The sequence below is a fragment of the Macaca fascicularis genome, chromosome 11, assembly GCF_037993035.2.
Source record: "Macaca fascicularis isolate 582-1 chromosome 11, T2T-MFA8v1.1".
Taxonomy (NCBI): Eukaryota; Metazoa; Chordata; class Mammalia; order Primates; family Cercopithecidae; genus Macaca; species Macaca fascicularis.
The window spans coordinates 80,328,207-80,347,662 of NC_088385.1; positions in this window are offsets into that span (position 1 = coordinate 80,328,207).

Here is a 19,456-nt window from a genome sequence, read left to right on the forward strand (position 1 = left end):
TCAAAAATGAAGAGGTAATAAAAACTTTCTCAGACAAACAAAAGATGAGAGAGTTTATTACCATTAGACGGTTCTTACAAGAAATGCTAAAAGGCATTATTCAAGCTGAAGGAAAAGGACACTAATTAGTAACATTAACTGAAAGTATAAAACTCACTGGTAAAAGTAAGTACATTGTCAAATACAAAAACACTATGATACTGTAAATCAATTGTGTCTCTAGTATAAAGGTGAAAAAGCAAACCTATGAAAAACAGCTAAAGCTACAATAATTTGTTAAGGATACAAAATATTTTTAAAATGTAAATTGTGACAATAAAAACACAAAATGAGAGAAAGTACAATAAAAACTCTAGTTTGTGCATGTGACAAAGGTAATTTGTAATCGGCTTAACATACCCAGTTAGAAGTACAAGATTTTTAATTTTTTTTTTTTTTTTGAGACAGAATTTTGCTCTTGTTGCTCATACTGGAGTGCAATGGCATGATCTTGGCTTACCACAACTTCCACCTCCTGGGTTCAAGCAATTCTCTTGCCACAGCCTCCTAAGTAGCTGGGATTACAGGCAAGTGCCACCACTCTTGATTAATTTTGTATTTTTAGTAGAGACAGGGTTTCTCCATGTTGGTCAGACTGCTCTTGAACTCCTGACCTCTGGTAATCTGCCTACCTTGTCTTCCCAAAATGCTGGGATTACAGGTATGAGCCACTGTGCCTGTCCAAGTATAAGATGTTTTATGTAAGCTTCTAGGTAACCAGAAAGTGAAAGTCTGTAATAGATACACAAAAGATAAAACAAAAAGATCCAAAGACTATCACTATAGAAAATCATCAAATAGCAAAGAATAAAGAGAGAAAGAAACAAAAGATGTACAAAACAGCCAGAAAATAATTAACGAAATTGTACTAATATGTTCTTATTTGTCAATAATTAGGTTGATTATGAATGCATTAAATTCTCTAACAGCAAAAAACAACCAACCAACCAACCAACCAACCAAACAAAAAACAGATTGGTCAAATGTGTAAAAACAAGACTCAGCTATATGCTGCCTGCAAGAGACTTACACCACATTAAGGGCACTCAGACTGAAAGTGAAGGAACAGAAAAGGATATTCCATGCAAAGAAACAAAAAGGGAACACAGGTAGTATACTTATTTTTAGATAAAATAGACTTTAGGTAGAAAACTGTAAAAAGACAAATATGGCCATTATATAGTGGTAAAATTGTAATATCAAGAGGACATTATAATTATAATTATATATGCCCCCAACCCAGGCCCTAAATATATAATGCAAACATGAAGAGACTTTAAGGGAGACATATTGCAACACAATAATGAGATATAAATTATTATTTGATTACCTTTCAACATTGGACAAATCTTTCAGACAGACTATCAATAAGAAAACATTGAATTTGAGCTAGACACTAGACAAATAGGACCTAACAGACATATACAGAACATTCTACCTGATGGCAACAAAATATACATTTATATCAAATATTTTCTGACTACAATGGTATAAATTGGAAATCAATAGCAGGAGGAATCATGGAAAACTAATGAACATTCGGCAATTAAACAATATGCTCCTGAACAACTATTGGGTCAAAGAATAAATCAAAAAGGAAATTTTTGAAAAATCCAGAGATACAAAATTGAAAATATAACATATTGAAATTTATGAGATGCATCAAAATCAGTTCAAAAAGGGAAGTTTGTAGCAATAAATGCCACATCAAAAAAACAAAGATCTTAATATTACACCACAAAGGACTAGAAAAAGAAGAATAAATGAAGCCCAAAGCTAGTAGAAGCAAAGAAGTAAAAATCAGAACAGAAATAAATAAAATATAGAGTAGAAAAATATTATCAATGAAATGAAGAACTGGTGTTTTGAAAAGCTAAACAAAACTTAAAATCCCTTAGCTAGACAAACTAAGAAAAAAAGCGAAGACTGAATAGATAAAATCATAAGTGAAAGAGGAGACATTACAACTGACAACACAAATGTAAAGGATCATAAGAGACTGCTGTGAACAATCATATAGCTGCAAATTGGACAATCTTTAAAAAATGGGTAAATTACTAGAAACATGTAACCTATCAAGACTGAATAATAAAGAAATTGAAAATTTCAAAAAACTAATAATGAGTAAAAAGATCAAATCAGTCATTAAAAATCTCTCATCAAAGAAAATTCCAGGACCATATGGCTTCATGACTCAATGCTACCAAACATTTAAAGACCTGATAGCAGTCCTTAAACTCTTTCAATACGTTAAAGAGGAGGCATACTTCCAAACTCATCATATGAAACCAGCATTACTCTGATCAATGCCAGACAAAAATACTATGAGAAATGAAAATTGTAGAATAATATTACTAGAGAACATAGATGCAAAAACTCGCAACAAAATGTCAACAAACTGCATTTAACTGTACATTAAATAGATTGTTTACCATGATCAACTGCGACTTATCCCTAGGATGCAATATTGGTTCAATATATGCAATATAGTCAAATATATACATATTAATAATTATGATTCATCATATTACCAAAACGAAGGACAAAAGCAATTCGATCATCTCAACAGATGCCAAACAAGCATTTGGAAAATTTAAATATCATATTTTCATGATAAAAACATACAACAAATTAGGTATACAAGAAAATTTTCTAAACACAATAAAGGCCATACATGACAAACGCACAAGTATCATCATAGTTAAGGATGAAAAGTTGAAGACTTTTCTTCCTAGATCAGGAAAAAGGTAAGGATGTCTACTTTCACTACTTCTATATAACAGTACTTGAAGTCCTAGGCAGAGCACTTAGACAAGGAAAAGAAGTAAAAAGCATTCAAATAGTAACAAAGTAAAATTGTCTGTTTGTAAACACATAATCTTATATATAGAAAACTCTAAAGGCTCCACTAAAGAAAGTTAGAGCTTATTAATTAGTTTAGTAATTGTAGGATACAAAAATTGCCTTACAAAAAATTAGTGGTGTTTCCATGTAGTAAAAACAATCTGTCTGAAAATGAAATTTAAAAAAGAATCCAATTTATGATAGCATCAAAAACCATACTTAGGAGTAATTTAAGGAGATGAAATATCTCTATACTGAAAACTATAAAATATTGAAATAAATTAAAGGTGATAAAAATAAATGGAAAGATATCTTGTGTTCATAGATTGCAAGAATTAATATTGTTAAGATATCCAGACTATACAAAATCATCTACAAATTCAATGCAATCCCTATCAAAACATAGATGTCATTCTTCATAGAAAATGGAAACAATCATAAAATTTATATAAAACTACAAAAATCTCCAAATACCAAATGCAATTCTGACCAAAATGAACAAAGCCAGAAGCATCACACTACATGACTTCAAAACATATTACAATGCTAAGGTAGCCAAAGCAGTATGGTACTGCATAAAAACAAAACATAGACCAGTGGAAAAACCAGACATCTATAGTCAATTGATTTTTAACAAAGGTTTCAGGAGCATGCAATGGCGAAAGGACAGTCTCTTCAATAATGGTTTTGGGAAAATTGTATATTTACATACAGAAGAATAAAAATTGACATTTGTTTTACTATTTATGTAAGACTAAACTCAAAATGGATTAAAGACTTAAACATCAGACTTGACCCCATAAAGCTACTGGATGAAAACAGAGAAAAAGTTCCATGACACTGGTTTGGGCAGAGATATTTTGGATATGACCCCAAAAGAACAGGCAACAAAAGCAAAAATGAACAAATGCGATTTCATTAAAATAAAAAGCTTCTGCACAGCAAGATAATTAATAGAGTGAAGAGACACCCACAGAGTCGGAGAAAATAATTTGTAAATTGTACATTGGATGAGGGGATAATATTTGAAATATGTAAGGAATACAAGCTCCTTAATAACAAGAAAACAAGTAACCCTATTAAAAATAAGCAAAGGGCTTGAATACGTATTTCCAGACTTACAAATAGCTAACAGATATATGAAAAACATGCTGAACATGTCTAATAATCAAAGTAAATTAAAACCACAATGACACATCACCTCACACTTGTTAGATTGGCTATGATGAAAAAGATAAAAGATAAGTGTTGGCAAAAATGTAGATTAAAGAGAACTCTTATACTCTCTTGGTGGTATTGTAAATTAGTACAGCCGTTTTGGAAAACAGCTTGGAGGGCTCCCAAAACCTAAATATAGAATTACCATATGATCAAGCAATCTCTTTACTGGCTGTATACCCAAAGGAACTGAAATCAACGTACCAAAGACATATGCACTCACATGCTTATTGTAGCATTACTAACAAAAGCCAAGATATGGAACAACCTAAGTGTCCATAAAAAGATAAATTCATTAAAATATATGTGATGTATATTATAAAAATTGTGAATACCATATGAATTCACTTATGTCCAACTAAACTAAATAAAGCCAGGAGGCCATGAAGGGGAGGGAGAAACAGGAATTCAAGCACCATATTCCTGATAACAGGATACATTTCAAAAATTTCCACCAAACCACAGCCTGGTACAAAGAACACCTTTATGAAGATATCTTTCCAGTAACTATTTTCCCTTGGCCTGATGTCACCATTGCTTATTGATTATTGTGACCAAGAATTAGTATTTTAAATTGATTTATGTAATATTTATGTGATCTGCCTCCATTTGCCTTTAAAAATTCCACTTTATTTGTGTCACTGGATATGCCTATAGCCCTCCAGCGTTCACCATAGCATTCATACCCAGGATTTTCAAATTCCCTATTTATTCCAGAATAAATGTTTTTCTCTGAAGAACAGAATTCTCTTTTTTTCTTTTTAGGTTCACAATATGTTCCACATAATACTATTCAGCCTTAAAAAACAAAACAAACAAACAAACGAAAAACCCAGAAAAGTCTGCCATTTGGAACAACATGGTTGAGCCTATATTCTCTAGGTTCAATCACATTGTTGAAAATGGCCTGGCACAGAGACACAAATATCATACTATCTCACTTATATGTGAAATCAAAAAAGTCAAACTCATAGAAGTAGAGAATAGAATGGTAGTTACCAGAAGCTGGGAGAATGGGATAAATGGGGAAAAGAGACATGTTGGTGAACTGGTATAAAGTTTCATTTGATAAAATTTTGAAGTAACATTTTAATTGATCAATGAGTACAGTCTGGAAGAATTTGGAAGAATAAAATAGAAAAAGAGTACCTTGAAAAGATTGTTGATAGCAATTGGACTGACTCACGTGGTAAGATTGTTGATAGCAAAAATTGGACATTAAAGATTTTATCAATGAGTGTTCAGAAAGAAGTAAAGAAAATTACGGAGAAATTGTGAATCACCTTAGAAAAACCTCAATCTCTGTGAACACTATTGATAGAAATCTGAACCACAAGAACACTGCTGTTAAGTGTTTTGTGAGAATTGAGGAATATGTTATGGAAACTTGTGAAAGGACTCTTGTTATTTTAGTGGCAGAATGCTTAGTATAAGGATGTCCTGCAGTTATGAGGAATGATGATACAAAGAGCTATTTTTTAGTCTAAGCCTCAGAGGAATGTTCACTTTTCCCTTGATCTGTCTTGTGTCTCTAGCATTATGAAAAGACTATGCCCAGGCTGTGACACATGGGAAAAAGTCGTTACCCTAGTTGTCCTAAACAAAGCCACCCCGAAGTTGTCCTAAACAACAAAAAGCCAAGGTACCTTAGTTGTCCTAAACAAAGCCACCTTGAATCATCTTACACGCAACCACCTGCTTACCACGTGAGTCAGTCCAATGAAATTAGCAAAGCTACCTCACTGCCCGCCTCAGAAGAATGAGTAACAATCCTTTAGTTTCATGTGCCACTATATTTTTGCGATTATTTGCAATGCAGCATTATTTTCAGCCAATAGTCAATGGACATAGTGTGATTATTTATATCATCTATCTTTTCAATTAAACAATAAGCTCCATGTGGGTAGAGACTACAGCTCTGTTCACGATTTAATTATCTTTCAAACTCTAGAAGGGTAAACATAGTGGGCAATGATTTCATAAGTAAGTTAAGTGGTGCTGTATAAGCAATAATAGAAACAATGAAAAATCAGCTTCTTTAGGATACTTTGTGAAAAATACGATTGGTAAATAGGGTTAGGCCAATATAAATATTTTGGAAAAAAATAAAGGAAAGAAGCAAGTACATTCACTTAGGTGAAAGGCAGGAAAGAAGCAGGTACGTTCACTTAGGTAAAAGGCAGGATATGCAATAAGAATTGATAAAAAAGGAAGTTGTTTAGGATCTCACCATTAATAAGTGGAGAAAAAGGGCAAAGTTACAGATTTTTGAAAACTATATGAGATTTTATAACTCTGTCCAGGCCAGGCGCAGTGGCTCACACCTGTAATCACATAATCACAGCATTTTGGGAAGCTGAAGTGGGTGGATCACCTGAGGTCAGGGGTTCGAGACCAGCCTGGCCAACATGGTGAAACCCAGGCTCCACTAAAAATACAAAAATTGGCCAGGCATGGTGGCAGGCACCTGTGATCCCAGCTACTCGGGAGGCTGAGGCAGGAGAATCACTTGAACCCAGGAGGCGGAGGTTGCAGTGAATCGAGATTGCTGTACTGCACTGCAGGCTGGGCAAAAGAGTGAGACTCTGTCTCAAAAAAATAAATAAATAAAATAAAATAACTCTGTCGAGTATTCAGTATATTTTTCAGTGTTGTGACTTGTGCTCTAAGGTTTCAGAAACATTAATTTGTAATGACTGAAGACATTCTTTGCTCTCATTTCTTTTTTAAAAAACATAAATAGGTGACCCATGACATTCTCCTGTGTGTCTATCCTGTCTGAATTGTAGCAGATAATCTGTACATGAGTAATGCAACTGCCCATCATCTAAAACTAATAAGGCAAATGTTTGAGAGCCATGGATGCCTGCAATTTGTCAGCATGACTACAAAAGAAGTTACTGCATCACATGTTGACCCCTCTGTCTGTCAGGATGGTACCTAAAAGGTCTTGTTTTTCATAAAATCTTGAGACCTTTGGCACAGAGAGATTATGGACTTGAAATCGATAAAGTGCCAATAAAAACACTCTTTCTATCGGTGAGGATCTAGAGACACTTATGACTTCTTATGTTTGCTTGTTTAGGCATTGCTCTAATTTTTAATGTTTATACATTATTATATCTATTTCTGTAAAAATATTGAAGATATTGGATGATTTAGGTAAATATTAACTTTGGAATAATCTATAAAATTATGAAATTGTGTCAATTATTTTCCAAGTATTTACTTCAGTATTCAAGTATAACTATTGCCTACTTATATATGTAGAATAAAATGTGTGAAATTAATTTATTATTATAGCTATTTTATTTTGTTAGCTTATTTTTATTAGTGCAATAATGTATTTCAGACATAAATACCAATCTATTTTCTGAGACATTTTAGTGCAATAGCCATTTCTCTTCATATAGAAGTATATTCACTTCAGTACAAAATTAAGAAAACTGAACTTTCAGTTAAAGAGATAAAATTTTTGAAAATTCCTTAGTAGACTTCTTATAGTTGATTGATATTCTCTATTAGAGTTGATATTTTACTTAATTTTAATATGTATTTGTCCTCCTTAAACAACATTCACTAGTTTTTCTATTAATACCTTCCAAATGTCTCTTTGTATCATTTACTTACTTGAGAAACTTCAGATATTGTCATGATATTATGATTTAAGAGAGCAAGAGTACCCATTAATATTATTTATTAAATTGACCAGTTCAAAAACATGAACACAAATGCAAGGATTTTCCCCTATAATCAATACTAGGGATGTTATTCTATGAATTGAGTTATATCAATAGCAGTCAGATAATTTGCAGAATATTATGGTGCAATCTGTGCTTTCAAAGATAGAATGTAAAAAATGTGGAAAGATGCCCCTATTGAATTATAAGAATAATGATAATTTTAGAAAAAGCTTTACACTGTAAAGTTAAAGGACCTATGACACTAAAGTAAAAAAATCTGTGGTTTATTTTACTGGGGAGATTTACAACCTATTCTTTGTAAGCCAGATTCTTAATAATTTCTATATATTTTAAAATTAGAAAAATATTCCAGGATAAATTATATAACTGTTGCATGTATAAATGGAAGGGGTGATGCAAAACTGAAATATATATGTCTACAATTTTAAGAAAAAATGTTGTTTCAAATATTTTCGAGGGTTTGTAGAAGAATATGTTTGCTTCTACAAAAATCAGGAATGGTTTGCATACTGTTTAAAGAAAGAGGTGACATTTGTAGGATAAAAATGTTGAAGTATTTTTCTCCCTTCTGATTTGGAGTCTTCATAGACAAGAATTTTATAGCTTTACATTTGCAGAATGTATAGATTTCTTCTTATTAAATATATACCATTTTGCAAAAGTTATACTACACATTGAGTACTGTGGGAATTCAAACATTAACATATAACTCTTATCTCTAAGGTGCTTATTATGCAGTTTGGGAGCTATTACACACTAATGTGAAAAAGTATAAAAGCAATTGTCTTAGACCATTTGGCTCCTATAACAAATTACAATAGACTGGATGCTTAAACAACAAAAAATTATTTTTCACAGCTCTGAAGGCTGAAAGTTTGAGAACAGGGTGGCAACATAATTGGGTTCTGGTAAGGGCTCTCTGCCTGATTTGCAGAGAGTGTCTTCCTGCTGTGCCCTTGCATGGTCAAAGAGAGCAGAAAGAAAGGAAAAACATGCTTTATTGTTTTGTATCTACGTTTTGTGTTGTTAAGCTCAAACTGTTAAGAAAGGCCACAAACAAGTGGAATTTGATGTAAATAGAATTTTCCTTTAATGAAAGCACTTGTGAGGCAATGTAAATTGTAAATAAATGTAGGGAGTTTGGAATCAGCAATGACTTCTGTCAAGATACTGACCCCGCATAAATAGAAAATATATGTAACATGGAAGATAGAGCATAAAAGAAAATTTGAACCTACCTGATGGGTAGATTTGAATTACTGGCTTAAGAGGCTGAACTTTGTTCCCTGTATGTTTACTTCGAGTGCATGGATTCTTAGAAGATACATCTGGAACCAATTCCAGAAGCAAATGAAAAATCAGACTGCAGTCCCATCTCCCATGTTTAAACTCATTCGGTACCATTTCGATAAGTTTTTCATGTAAGTATTGTATACAAAACTGAAAGCTAAAAAATAAATGTTCTAGGTCACAGGGAGTCAGTAAACTTTTAGGAGCAAGGGTGATTTTTTAAAGAAGACTAGTATGCAGGTACCAAAAAATAGCTAAATAATAAATAAAATAATTTATTCACATCATCAAGAGGCACAAAGATAGAGTAGGTTTTGGTGGTCTGTGGAGGTCCCACATAGCAGACAGTCTAGCTGTTGTAAGCCATAGGGTCAGAATATATATTGACTTTGTTTATGGTACCACTGGGCCAATTGTTTAGTTGGGAAATGGAGTGCCCAGTGAAGACTATGGCAGGTAGAATTGGAATGAGGAAGCAGAAGCACCATAACTGTCATCCTCATCAAGGCCACATAGAGAGGAGTTCACCATGTGAAGAAATATGAAGCATAGCATATATCTAATACAGAATAAATTACAGGAGCAGTAAATCATTAAGTAATTGCAGGTGGGAGCTTTGGAGCTGATGCCTATGGAGATCTGGAGATGTAAGGTTATTACAGCTCAGGAAAGAGCAGGTAAAGACCTGAACCAGGGTAGCAGGCCTTGAAATAGAAAGGTATGTGTACCGTACAAAAAATAAACTTATTCTTATCACTTTTGTATACTTGTATCATGTCAAACATCTGAATCAACAATTTGAAAAATAGTTTTGCCCTCACCAAATTTCTAAATGGCCTAAAATTGGTTTGTCCTCCAAACAATTCTAAAAAGACTTTTTGACTTGTAGGACACATTTATTCACTTGTCCTGAAAACCCTACCAATCCTTATGATCAAATTTTTATTTCTCTTTCTGTTTCATTTGTTCCTGTTAATTTCTAACTTGCTATTTATCTCAAATCCTCTATTATGTATTAGCTCACTTTCTTCCATCCCCCTTTCCTTCTGTTCTATCAAAGTATCACTTCCTAAATAAGCCTTCTTGAGCTAGACAATATAGAACCTCACCACCACCTAACACTCCTCTTGTTTCTACTTTGATTTTATTCTAATACTATATATACTATATGCTATCTAGTATAGTTCATAGTGTAATTATATATGTCATATATATATTTATGTAATGTATATCATGACCTATTTTTCCCTCTATACTGTAAACTGAAATAGAACACTTTTTAAATTCTGTCCACTGCTATATTCTCTGCACTTGGAACATTTATTATCACATTGTAGGAATGAAATAAAATTTCATGCATAAGTTACCTAAAACTAATTTGTTAATTCTAGGGCATATCTTCAAATTCATATTATTTTCACTTAAAAATAATTTACTTACTATTTTTTGAAACCCCACTTTATACTATGCACTGTAAAAATTTTTGAATATACTGTAAACTGAAATAGGACACTTTTTAAATTCTGTCCACTGCTATATTCTCTGCACTTGGAACATTTATTATCACATTGTAGGAATGAAATAAAATTTCATGCATAAGTTACCTAAAACTAATTTGTTAATTCTAGGGCATATCCTCCAATTCATATTATTTTCACTTAAAAATAATTTGCTTACTATTTTTTGAAACCCCACTTTATACTATGCACTGTAAAAATTTTTGAATGTATAGAAATGAACAAAAATATATGGTCCCAAACTTCATGGACCTTACAGTTTGGTGGGAATGCTGACATTTATGCAAATTATCAAACAAAAATGTAACTGTAAAATACTACAAATGCTAAGATAACAAAATATGTTTTCATGAAAAAGCAAGCAAGGCTACTCTAAGGAGTGACTTTTTGCTAGGGTCATAAAAAGAGATCTAAGAGCTAGTTAAGCAATAGAAATAGGCAGGGCCATTGTAAATGGAATGAATGGTCGGAATCAGTAAAGACTTCAGCCCATGGAGAAGCACAAAGGTCAATATACCTGGAGCTTGTAATGAGGAAAGTTTAGACTATGATGAATTTAGAGAGACAGACAAGTACCAGAACACAAAGAAACTTCGAGGACCTATCAAAGGCACTAATATGCAACTATAGTTGGTCTGCTACAGTGGTTGGTTGTCAGTCATACTAGAACCAATATCCTCTTTCTCTAACAAATGATTTATAATGCTCTTTTATTATTCAGATTAATTCAATCATTATATAACCTATGTACATACATAGTTTCAATAAAAATTCAATACACTGGTAATAGTCTATATTATAAAAGAAAAAAGGAAAGCAATTGTATAATAACATAATATGTATTTAAATCTGTGTATGTGTTTCAATGTTTACATGTTGGAACATAATTCCATTATAAGACATTGAAGTAATTAAATGGTTACATTTGTGTGTAGGGTCATCATGAATTGCCAAATTTATGAAGCAGATAAATACAAGTTATTGTTGTGGTAACTGAGATGTAAGTGGTGTTATTTCAGTAGCAATGAAAAAAACGTTTGGTTAATTTTCATACAAAACACATCAAAATGTACATCATTTTCTTCATTTTTACTATAATTTCCTTCTTAGAAATTTTAGTATAAATTACACCTTGCAAAATATATGTATTCATTTGTAATGTGCAGTTAGGTTCTAGGCTCAGATAGTTACAAATACATTTTTTCACATACATATATCTTTGTCATTCATTCAAAAATCACGTATCACACAAGATGAGGGAAAATTCTTAAATGTTTAGGGCTGTTGCACAAATAACAAGAAGTCTAACATCTGATGCATAGAATGTCAATGGTGAGACCACCGTCATTTTAATTATAAGTAAAACTCTTCAGATAATTCCCAAAATGTCTCCTAAGGGGTAAAGGCACCTACTGATTTGCAAGATCAATTTTAACTTTTGGGTAAAAGTGTTTAAGATTCCAACCCACTATTAAGCTTGAATAATTAAATGCTCATTCAGAAAGCCTAGTAGAATTGAGAAAGTGGAAAGTATGCTAGAGGAATAATCTCTGAGGACTCTCATATTTCTAATGTGGCTAGAACAGATACCAATCTTTTTCTCTTCTGGAGAGTACACCATTTAAGTCTCTAACATATGTCCAGGATGCCTCTTTAGTTTTATTCTTTGTTTCATTAGTTATAAAATGTAAAATATAAAGGTAAGATGTGGAGCAAGATTTGTGCCTCTGTAGCCTTACATCAATAGTAAATTTCATACCACAACCTTAAATTAGGACAAATGGACTGCTTGGCTAAAATGTACCTCTGAGAACTACAAATAAGAAATTTCTTAGTCCTTCTTTTTTCTTTTTCTTTCCATTAATTGTAGTCTTCCTCATCATCAGCATGGCAGTAAAAATTAAGTGATGACCACATTGTGGAAAGAGGGAAGGTGGGCAGTATTTTAAGAGTGAATCCAGAAGACATTTCTGATATCCACTGGCTGACTGTTACTTCAAGCTGGTGAGACAGCTTTGTGGTTTGCTTCTAGCTCTAAAGAGCAAACCAAACAAGGAAAAAGAACAAGATTACAACTTATATATGAAAATAGTTTATTTCTGACCAGAGGCAAAATCTCTAAAGGAGCACTCTATTTTTTTTTCTATAATTTCATAAAACAGTGTGATGTTTTACATTATAGATAATTTTTCCTTTAAACAGTGTCCATTTCCAGGTGATTTATATCTATCCTCCCATTACCCATTCCCATTCCACAGAAAATGAATTAATAAATATTTAGGGGAGGCAGAGCAAGATGGCCAAATAGGAAGAGCTCCAGTCTCCAACTCCCAGCATGAGCAACACAGAAGACAGGTGATTTCTGCATTTTGAACTGAGGTACTGGGCTCATCTCACTAGGGAGTGTGGGACAATTGGTGCTGGTCAGCTGCTGCAGCCCGACCAGCGAGAGCTGAAGCAGAGCGAGGCTTTGCCTCACCTGGGTAGCCCAAGGGGGAAGGGAATTCCTTTTCCTAGCCAGGGGAACTGAGACACACAACACCTGGAAAATCGGGTAACTCCCACCCCAATACTGCGCTTTACCAAGGATCTTAGAAAACGGGCACACCAGAAGATTATATCCCACACCTGGCTGGGAAGGTCCCATGCCCACTGAGCCTCCCTCATTGCTAGCACAGCAGTCTGTGATCTACCGGCAAGGCAGCAGCGAGGCTGGGGGAGGGGCGCCCGCCATTGCTGAGGCTTAAGTAGGTAAACAAAGCTGCTGGGAAGCTCGAACTGGGTGGAGCTCACAGCAGCTCAAGGAGGCCTGCCTGTCTCTGTAGACTCTACCTCTGGGGACAGGGCACAGCTAAACAACAACAACAACAACAAAAAGCAGCTCAAACCTCTGCAGATGCAAACGACTCTGTCTGACAGCTTTGAAGAGAGCAGTGGTTCTCCCAACACGGAGGTTGAGATCTGAGAACGCACAGATTGCCTGCTCAAGTGGGTCCCTGACCCCTGAGTAGCCTAACTGGGAGACATGCTCCACTAGGGGCAGACCGACACCTCACACCTCACACGGTGGAGTACACCCCTGAAAGGAAGATTCCAAAGCAAGAATCAGACAGGTACACTCACTGTTCAGCAATATTCTATCTTCTGCAGCCTCTGCTGCTGTTACCCAGGCAAACAGGGTCTGGAGTGGACCTCAAGCAATCTCCAACAGACCTACAGCTGAGGGTCCTGACTGTTAGAAGGAAAACTAACAAACAGGAAGGACACCCACACCAAAACCACATCAGTACGTCACCATCATCAAAGACCAGAGGCAGATAAAAAAACAAAGATGGGGAAAAAGCAGGGCAGAAAAGCTGGAAACTCAAAAAATAAGAGTGCATCGCCCCCTGCAAAGGAACGCAGCTCATCGCCAGCAACGGATCAAAGCTGGACGGAGAATGACTTTGATGAGATGACAGAAGAAGGCTCCAATCCATCAAACTTCTCAGAGCTAAAGGAGGAATTACGTACCCAGTGCAAAGAAACTAAAAATCTTGAAAAAAGAGTGGAAGAATTGATAACTAGAATAATTAATGCAGAGAAGGCCATAAACGAACTGACAGAGATGAAAACCATGACACGAGAAATATGTGAAAAATGCACAAGCTTCAGTAACCAACTCGATCAACTGGAAGAAAGAGTATCAGCGATTGAGGATCAAATGAATGAAATGAAGCGAGAAGAGAAATCTAAAGAAAAAAGAAGAAAAAGAAATGAACAAAGCCTGCAAGAAGTATGGGATTATGTAAAAAGACCAAATCTACATCTGATTGGGGTGCCTGAAAGTGAGGGGGAAAATGGAACCAAGATGGAAAACACTCTTCAGGATATCATCCAGGAGAACTTCCCCAACCTAGTAGGGCAGGCCAACATTCAAATCCAGGAAATACAGAGAACGCCACAAAGATACTCCTCGAGAAGAGCAACTCCAAGACACATAATTGCCAGATTTACCAAAATTGAAATGAAGGAAAAAATCTTAAGGGCAGCCAGAGAGAAAGGTCGGGTTACCCACAAAGGGAAGCCCATCAGACTAACAGCAGATCTCTCGGCAGAAACTCTCCAAGCCAGAAGAGAGTGGGGGCCAATATTCAACATTCTTAAAGAAAAGAATTTTAAACCCAGAATTTCATATCCAGCCAAACTAAGTTTCATAAGTGAAGGAGAAATAAAATCCTTTACAGATAAGCAAATGCTTAGAGATTTTGTCACCACTAGGCCTGCCTTACAAGAGACCCTGAAGGAAGCACTAAACATGGAAAGGAACAACCAGTACCAGCCATTGCAAAAACATGCCAAAATGTAAAGACCATCGAGGTTAGGAAGAAACTGCATCAACTAACGAGCAAAATAACCAGTTAATATCATAATGGCAGGATCAAGTTCACACATAACAATATTAACCTTAAATGTAAATTGACTAAATGCTCCAATTAAAAGACACAGACTGGCAAACTGGATAAAGAGTCAAGACCCATCAGTTTACTGTATTCGGGAGACCCATCTCACATGCAGAGACATACATAGGCTCAAAATAAAAGGATGGAGGAAGATCTACTAAGCAAATGGAGAACAAAAAAAGCAGGGGTTGCAATACTAGTCTCTCATAAAACAGACTTTAAACCATCAAAGATCAAAAGAGACAAAGAAGGCCATTACATAATGGTAAAGGGATCAATTCAACAGGAAGAGTTAACTATCCTAAATATATATGGACCCAATACAGGAGCACCCAGATTCATAAAGCAAGTCCTTAGAGACTAACAAAGAGACTTAGACTCCCATACAATAATAATGGGAGACTTCAACACCCCACTGTCAACATTAGACAGATCAACGAGACAGAAAGTTAACAAAGATATCCAGGAATTGAACTCATCTCTGCAGTAAGCAGACCTAATAGACATCTACAGAACTCTTCACCCCAAATCAACAAACTATACATTCTACTCAGCACCATATCTCACTTATTCCAAAATTGACCACATAATTGGAAGTAAAGCACTCCTCAGCAAATGTACAAGAACAGAAATTATAACAAACTGTCTCTCAGACCACAGTGCAATCAAACTAGAAATCAGAACTAAGAAACTCAATCAAAACTGCTAAACTACATGGAAACTGAATAACCTGCTCTTGAATGACTACTGGGTACATAATGAAATGAAGGCAGAAATAAACATGCTCTTTGAAACAAATGAGAACAAAGATACAACATACCAGAATCTCTGGGATACATTTAAAGCAGTGTGTAGAGGGAAATTTATAGCACTAAATGCCCACAAGAGAAAGCTGGAAAGATCTAAAATTGACACTCTAACAACACAGTTAAAAGAACTAGAGAAGCAAGAGCAAACACATTCGAAAGCTAGCAGAAGACAAGAAATAACTAAGATCAGAGCAGAACTGAAGGAGATAGAGACACAAAGAACCCTCCAAAAACTCAATGAATCCAGGAGTTGGTTTTTTGAAAAGATCAACAAAATTGATAGACCACTAGCAAGACTAATAAAGAAGAAAAGAGAGAAGAATCAAATAGACACAATAAAAAATGATAAAGGGGATATTACCACCGACCGCACAGAAATACAAACTACCATCAGAGAATACTATAAACACCTCTACGCAAATAAACTAGAAAATCTAGCAGAAATGGATAATTTCCTGGACACTTACACTCTCCCAAGACTAAACCAGGAAGAAGCTGAATTCCTGAGTAGACCAATAGCAGGATGTGAAATTGAGGCAATAATTAACAGCCTACCACCCAAAAAAAGTCCAGGACCAGATTGATTCACAGCTGAATTCTACTAGAGGTACAAGGAGGAGCTGGTATCATTCCTTCTGAAACTATTCCAATCAATAGAAAAGGAGGGAATCCTCCCTAACTCATTTTATGAGGCCAACATCATCCTGCTACCAAAGCATGGCAGAGACACAACAAAAAAAGAGAATTTTAGACCAATATCCCTGATGAACATTGATGTAAAAATCCTCAATAAAATACTGGCAAACCGGATCCAGCAGCACATCAAAAAGCTGATCCACCATGATCAAGTGGGCTTCATCCCTGGAATGCAAGGCTGGTTCAACATACGCAAATCAATAAACGTAATCCGGCATATAAACAGAACCAAAGACAAAAACCACATGATTATCTCAACAGATGCAGAAAAGACTTTTGACAAAATTCAACAGCCCTTCATGTTAAAAGCGCGCAAAAAAATTGGTATTGATGGAACGTATCTTAAAATAATAAGAGCTATTTATGACAAACCCACAGCCAATATCATACTGAATGGGCAAAAACTGGAAGCATTCCCTTTGAAACTGGCACAAGACAGGGATGCCCTCTCTCACCACTCCTATTCAACATAGTATTGGAAGTTCTGGCTAGGGCAATCAGGCAAGAGAAAGAAATCAAGGGTATTCAGTTAGGAAAAGAAGAAGTCAAATTGTCCCTGTTTGCAGATGACATGATTGTATATTTAGAAAACCCCATTGTCTCAGCCCAAAATCTCTTTAAGCTGATAAGAAACTTCAACAAAGTCATAGGATACAAAATCAATGTGCAAAAATCACAAGCATTCTTATACACCAGTAACAGACAAACAGAGAGCCAAATCATGAATGAACTTCCATTCACAATTGCTTCAAAGAGAATGAAATACCTAGGAATCCAACTTACAAGGGATGTAAAGGACCTCTTCAGGAACTACAAACCACTGCTCAGTGAAATAAAAGAGGACACAAACAAATGGAAGAACATACCATGCTCATGGATAGGAAGAATCAATATCGTGAAAATGGCCATACTGCCCAAGGTAATTTATAGATTCAATGCCATCCCCATCAAGCTACCAATGAGTTTCTTCACAGAATTGGAAAAAACTGCTTTAAAGTTCATATGGAATCAAAAAAGAGCCTGCATTGCCAAGACAATCCTAAGTCAAAAGAACAAAGCTGGAGGCATCACGCTACCTGACTTCAAACTATACTACAAGGCTACAGTAACCAAAACAGCATGGGACTGGTACCAACACAGAGATATAGACCAATGGAACAGAACAGAGTCCTCAGAAATAATACCACACATCTACAGCCATCTGATCTTTGACAAACCTCAGAAAAACAAGAAATGGGGTAGGGATTCCCTATTTAATAAATGGTGCTGGGAAAAGTGACTAGCCATAAGTAGAAAGCTGAAACTGGATCCTTTCCTTACTCCTTATATGAAAATTAATTCAAGATGGATTAGAGACTTAAATGTCAGACCTAATACCATAAAAACCCTAGAAGAAAACCTAGGTAATGCCATTCAGGACATAGGCATGGGCAAGGACTTCATGCCTAAAACACCAAAAGCAACGGCAGCAAAAGCCAAAATTGACAAATGGGATCCAATTAAACTAAAGAGCTTCTACACAGCAAAAGAAACTATCATCAGAGTGAACAGGCAACCTACAGAATGGGAGAAAATTTTTGCAATCTACTCATCTGACAAAGGGCTAATATCCAGAACCTACAAAGAACTCAAACAAATTTACAAGAAAAAAACAAACAACCCCATCAAAAAGTGGGCAAAGGATATGAACGGACAGTTCTCAAAAGAAGACATTCATACAGCCAACAGACACATGAAAAAATGCTCATCAGCACTGGCCATCAGAGAAATGCAAATCAAAGCCACAATGAGATACCATCTCACACGATCATTAAAAAGTCAGGAAACAACAGGTGCTGGAGAGGATGTGTAGAAACAGGAACACTTTTATACTGTTGGTGGGATTGTAAACTAGTTCAACCATTACGGAAAACAGTATGGTGATTCCTCAAGGATCTAGAACTAGAAGTACCATATGACCCAGCCATCCCATTACTGGGTATATACCCAAAGGATTATAAATCATGCTGCTATAAAGACACATGCACACATATGTTTATTGAGGCACTACTCACAATATCAAAGACTTGGAATCAACCCAAATGTCCATCAGTGACAGACTGGATTAAGAAAGTGTGGCACATATACACCATGGAATACTATGCAGCCATAAAAAAGGATGAGTTTGTGTCCTTTGTAGGGACATGGATGCAGCTGGAAACCATCATTCTCAGCAAACTATAGCAAGAACAGAAAACCAAACACTGCATGTTCTCACTCATAGGTGGGAACTGAACAATGAGATCACTTGGACTCGAGAAGGGGAACATCACACACCAGGGCCTATCATGGGGAGTGGGGAGGGGGGGTGAGATTGCATTGGGAGTTGTACCTGATGTAAATGACGAGTTGATGGGTGCTGACGAGTTGATGGGTGCAGCACACCAACATGGTACAAGTATACATATGTAACAAACCTGCACGTTATGCACATGTACCCTAGAACTTAAAGTATAATAATAATAATAATAATAATAATAATAATAAAAAAAAAATTTTAAAAATTAAGAAAAATAAAAATAAATAAATAAATAAATAAATATTTAGGGAGTAGTGACAAACAGGAATAATTACAAATATTGACTATAAAATATATAACATAGGATGTTATGTATTTTTTATTGAAGTGAAATTCATATAATACATAATTAACTATTTTAGTATATCAAATTCATTTAGTTCATTAAAAATGTTGTTCAGCCACCAGTTCTTTCTGGTCTCAAAACTTTGCATCACCCCAGAACACCCTGTACAGTTTAGGTAATTATTCTCCATTCCTTTCTCCCCCATGTCCTCTGGCAATCAATAACTTTTTTTCTGTCTTTGCAGATTTGACTATTCTGTATATTTCGTATAAA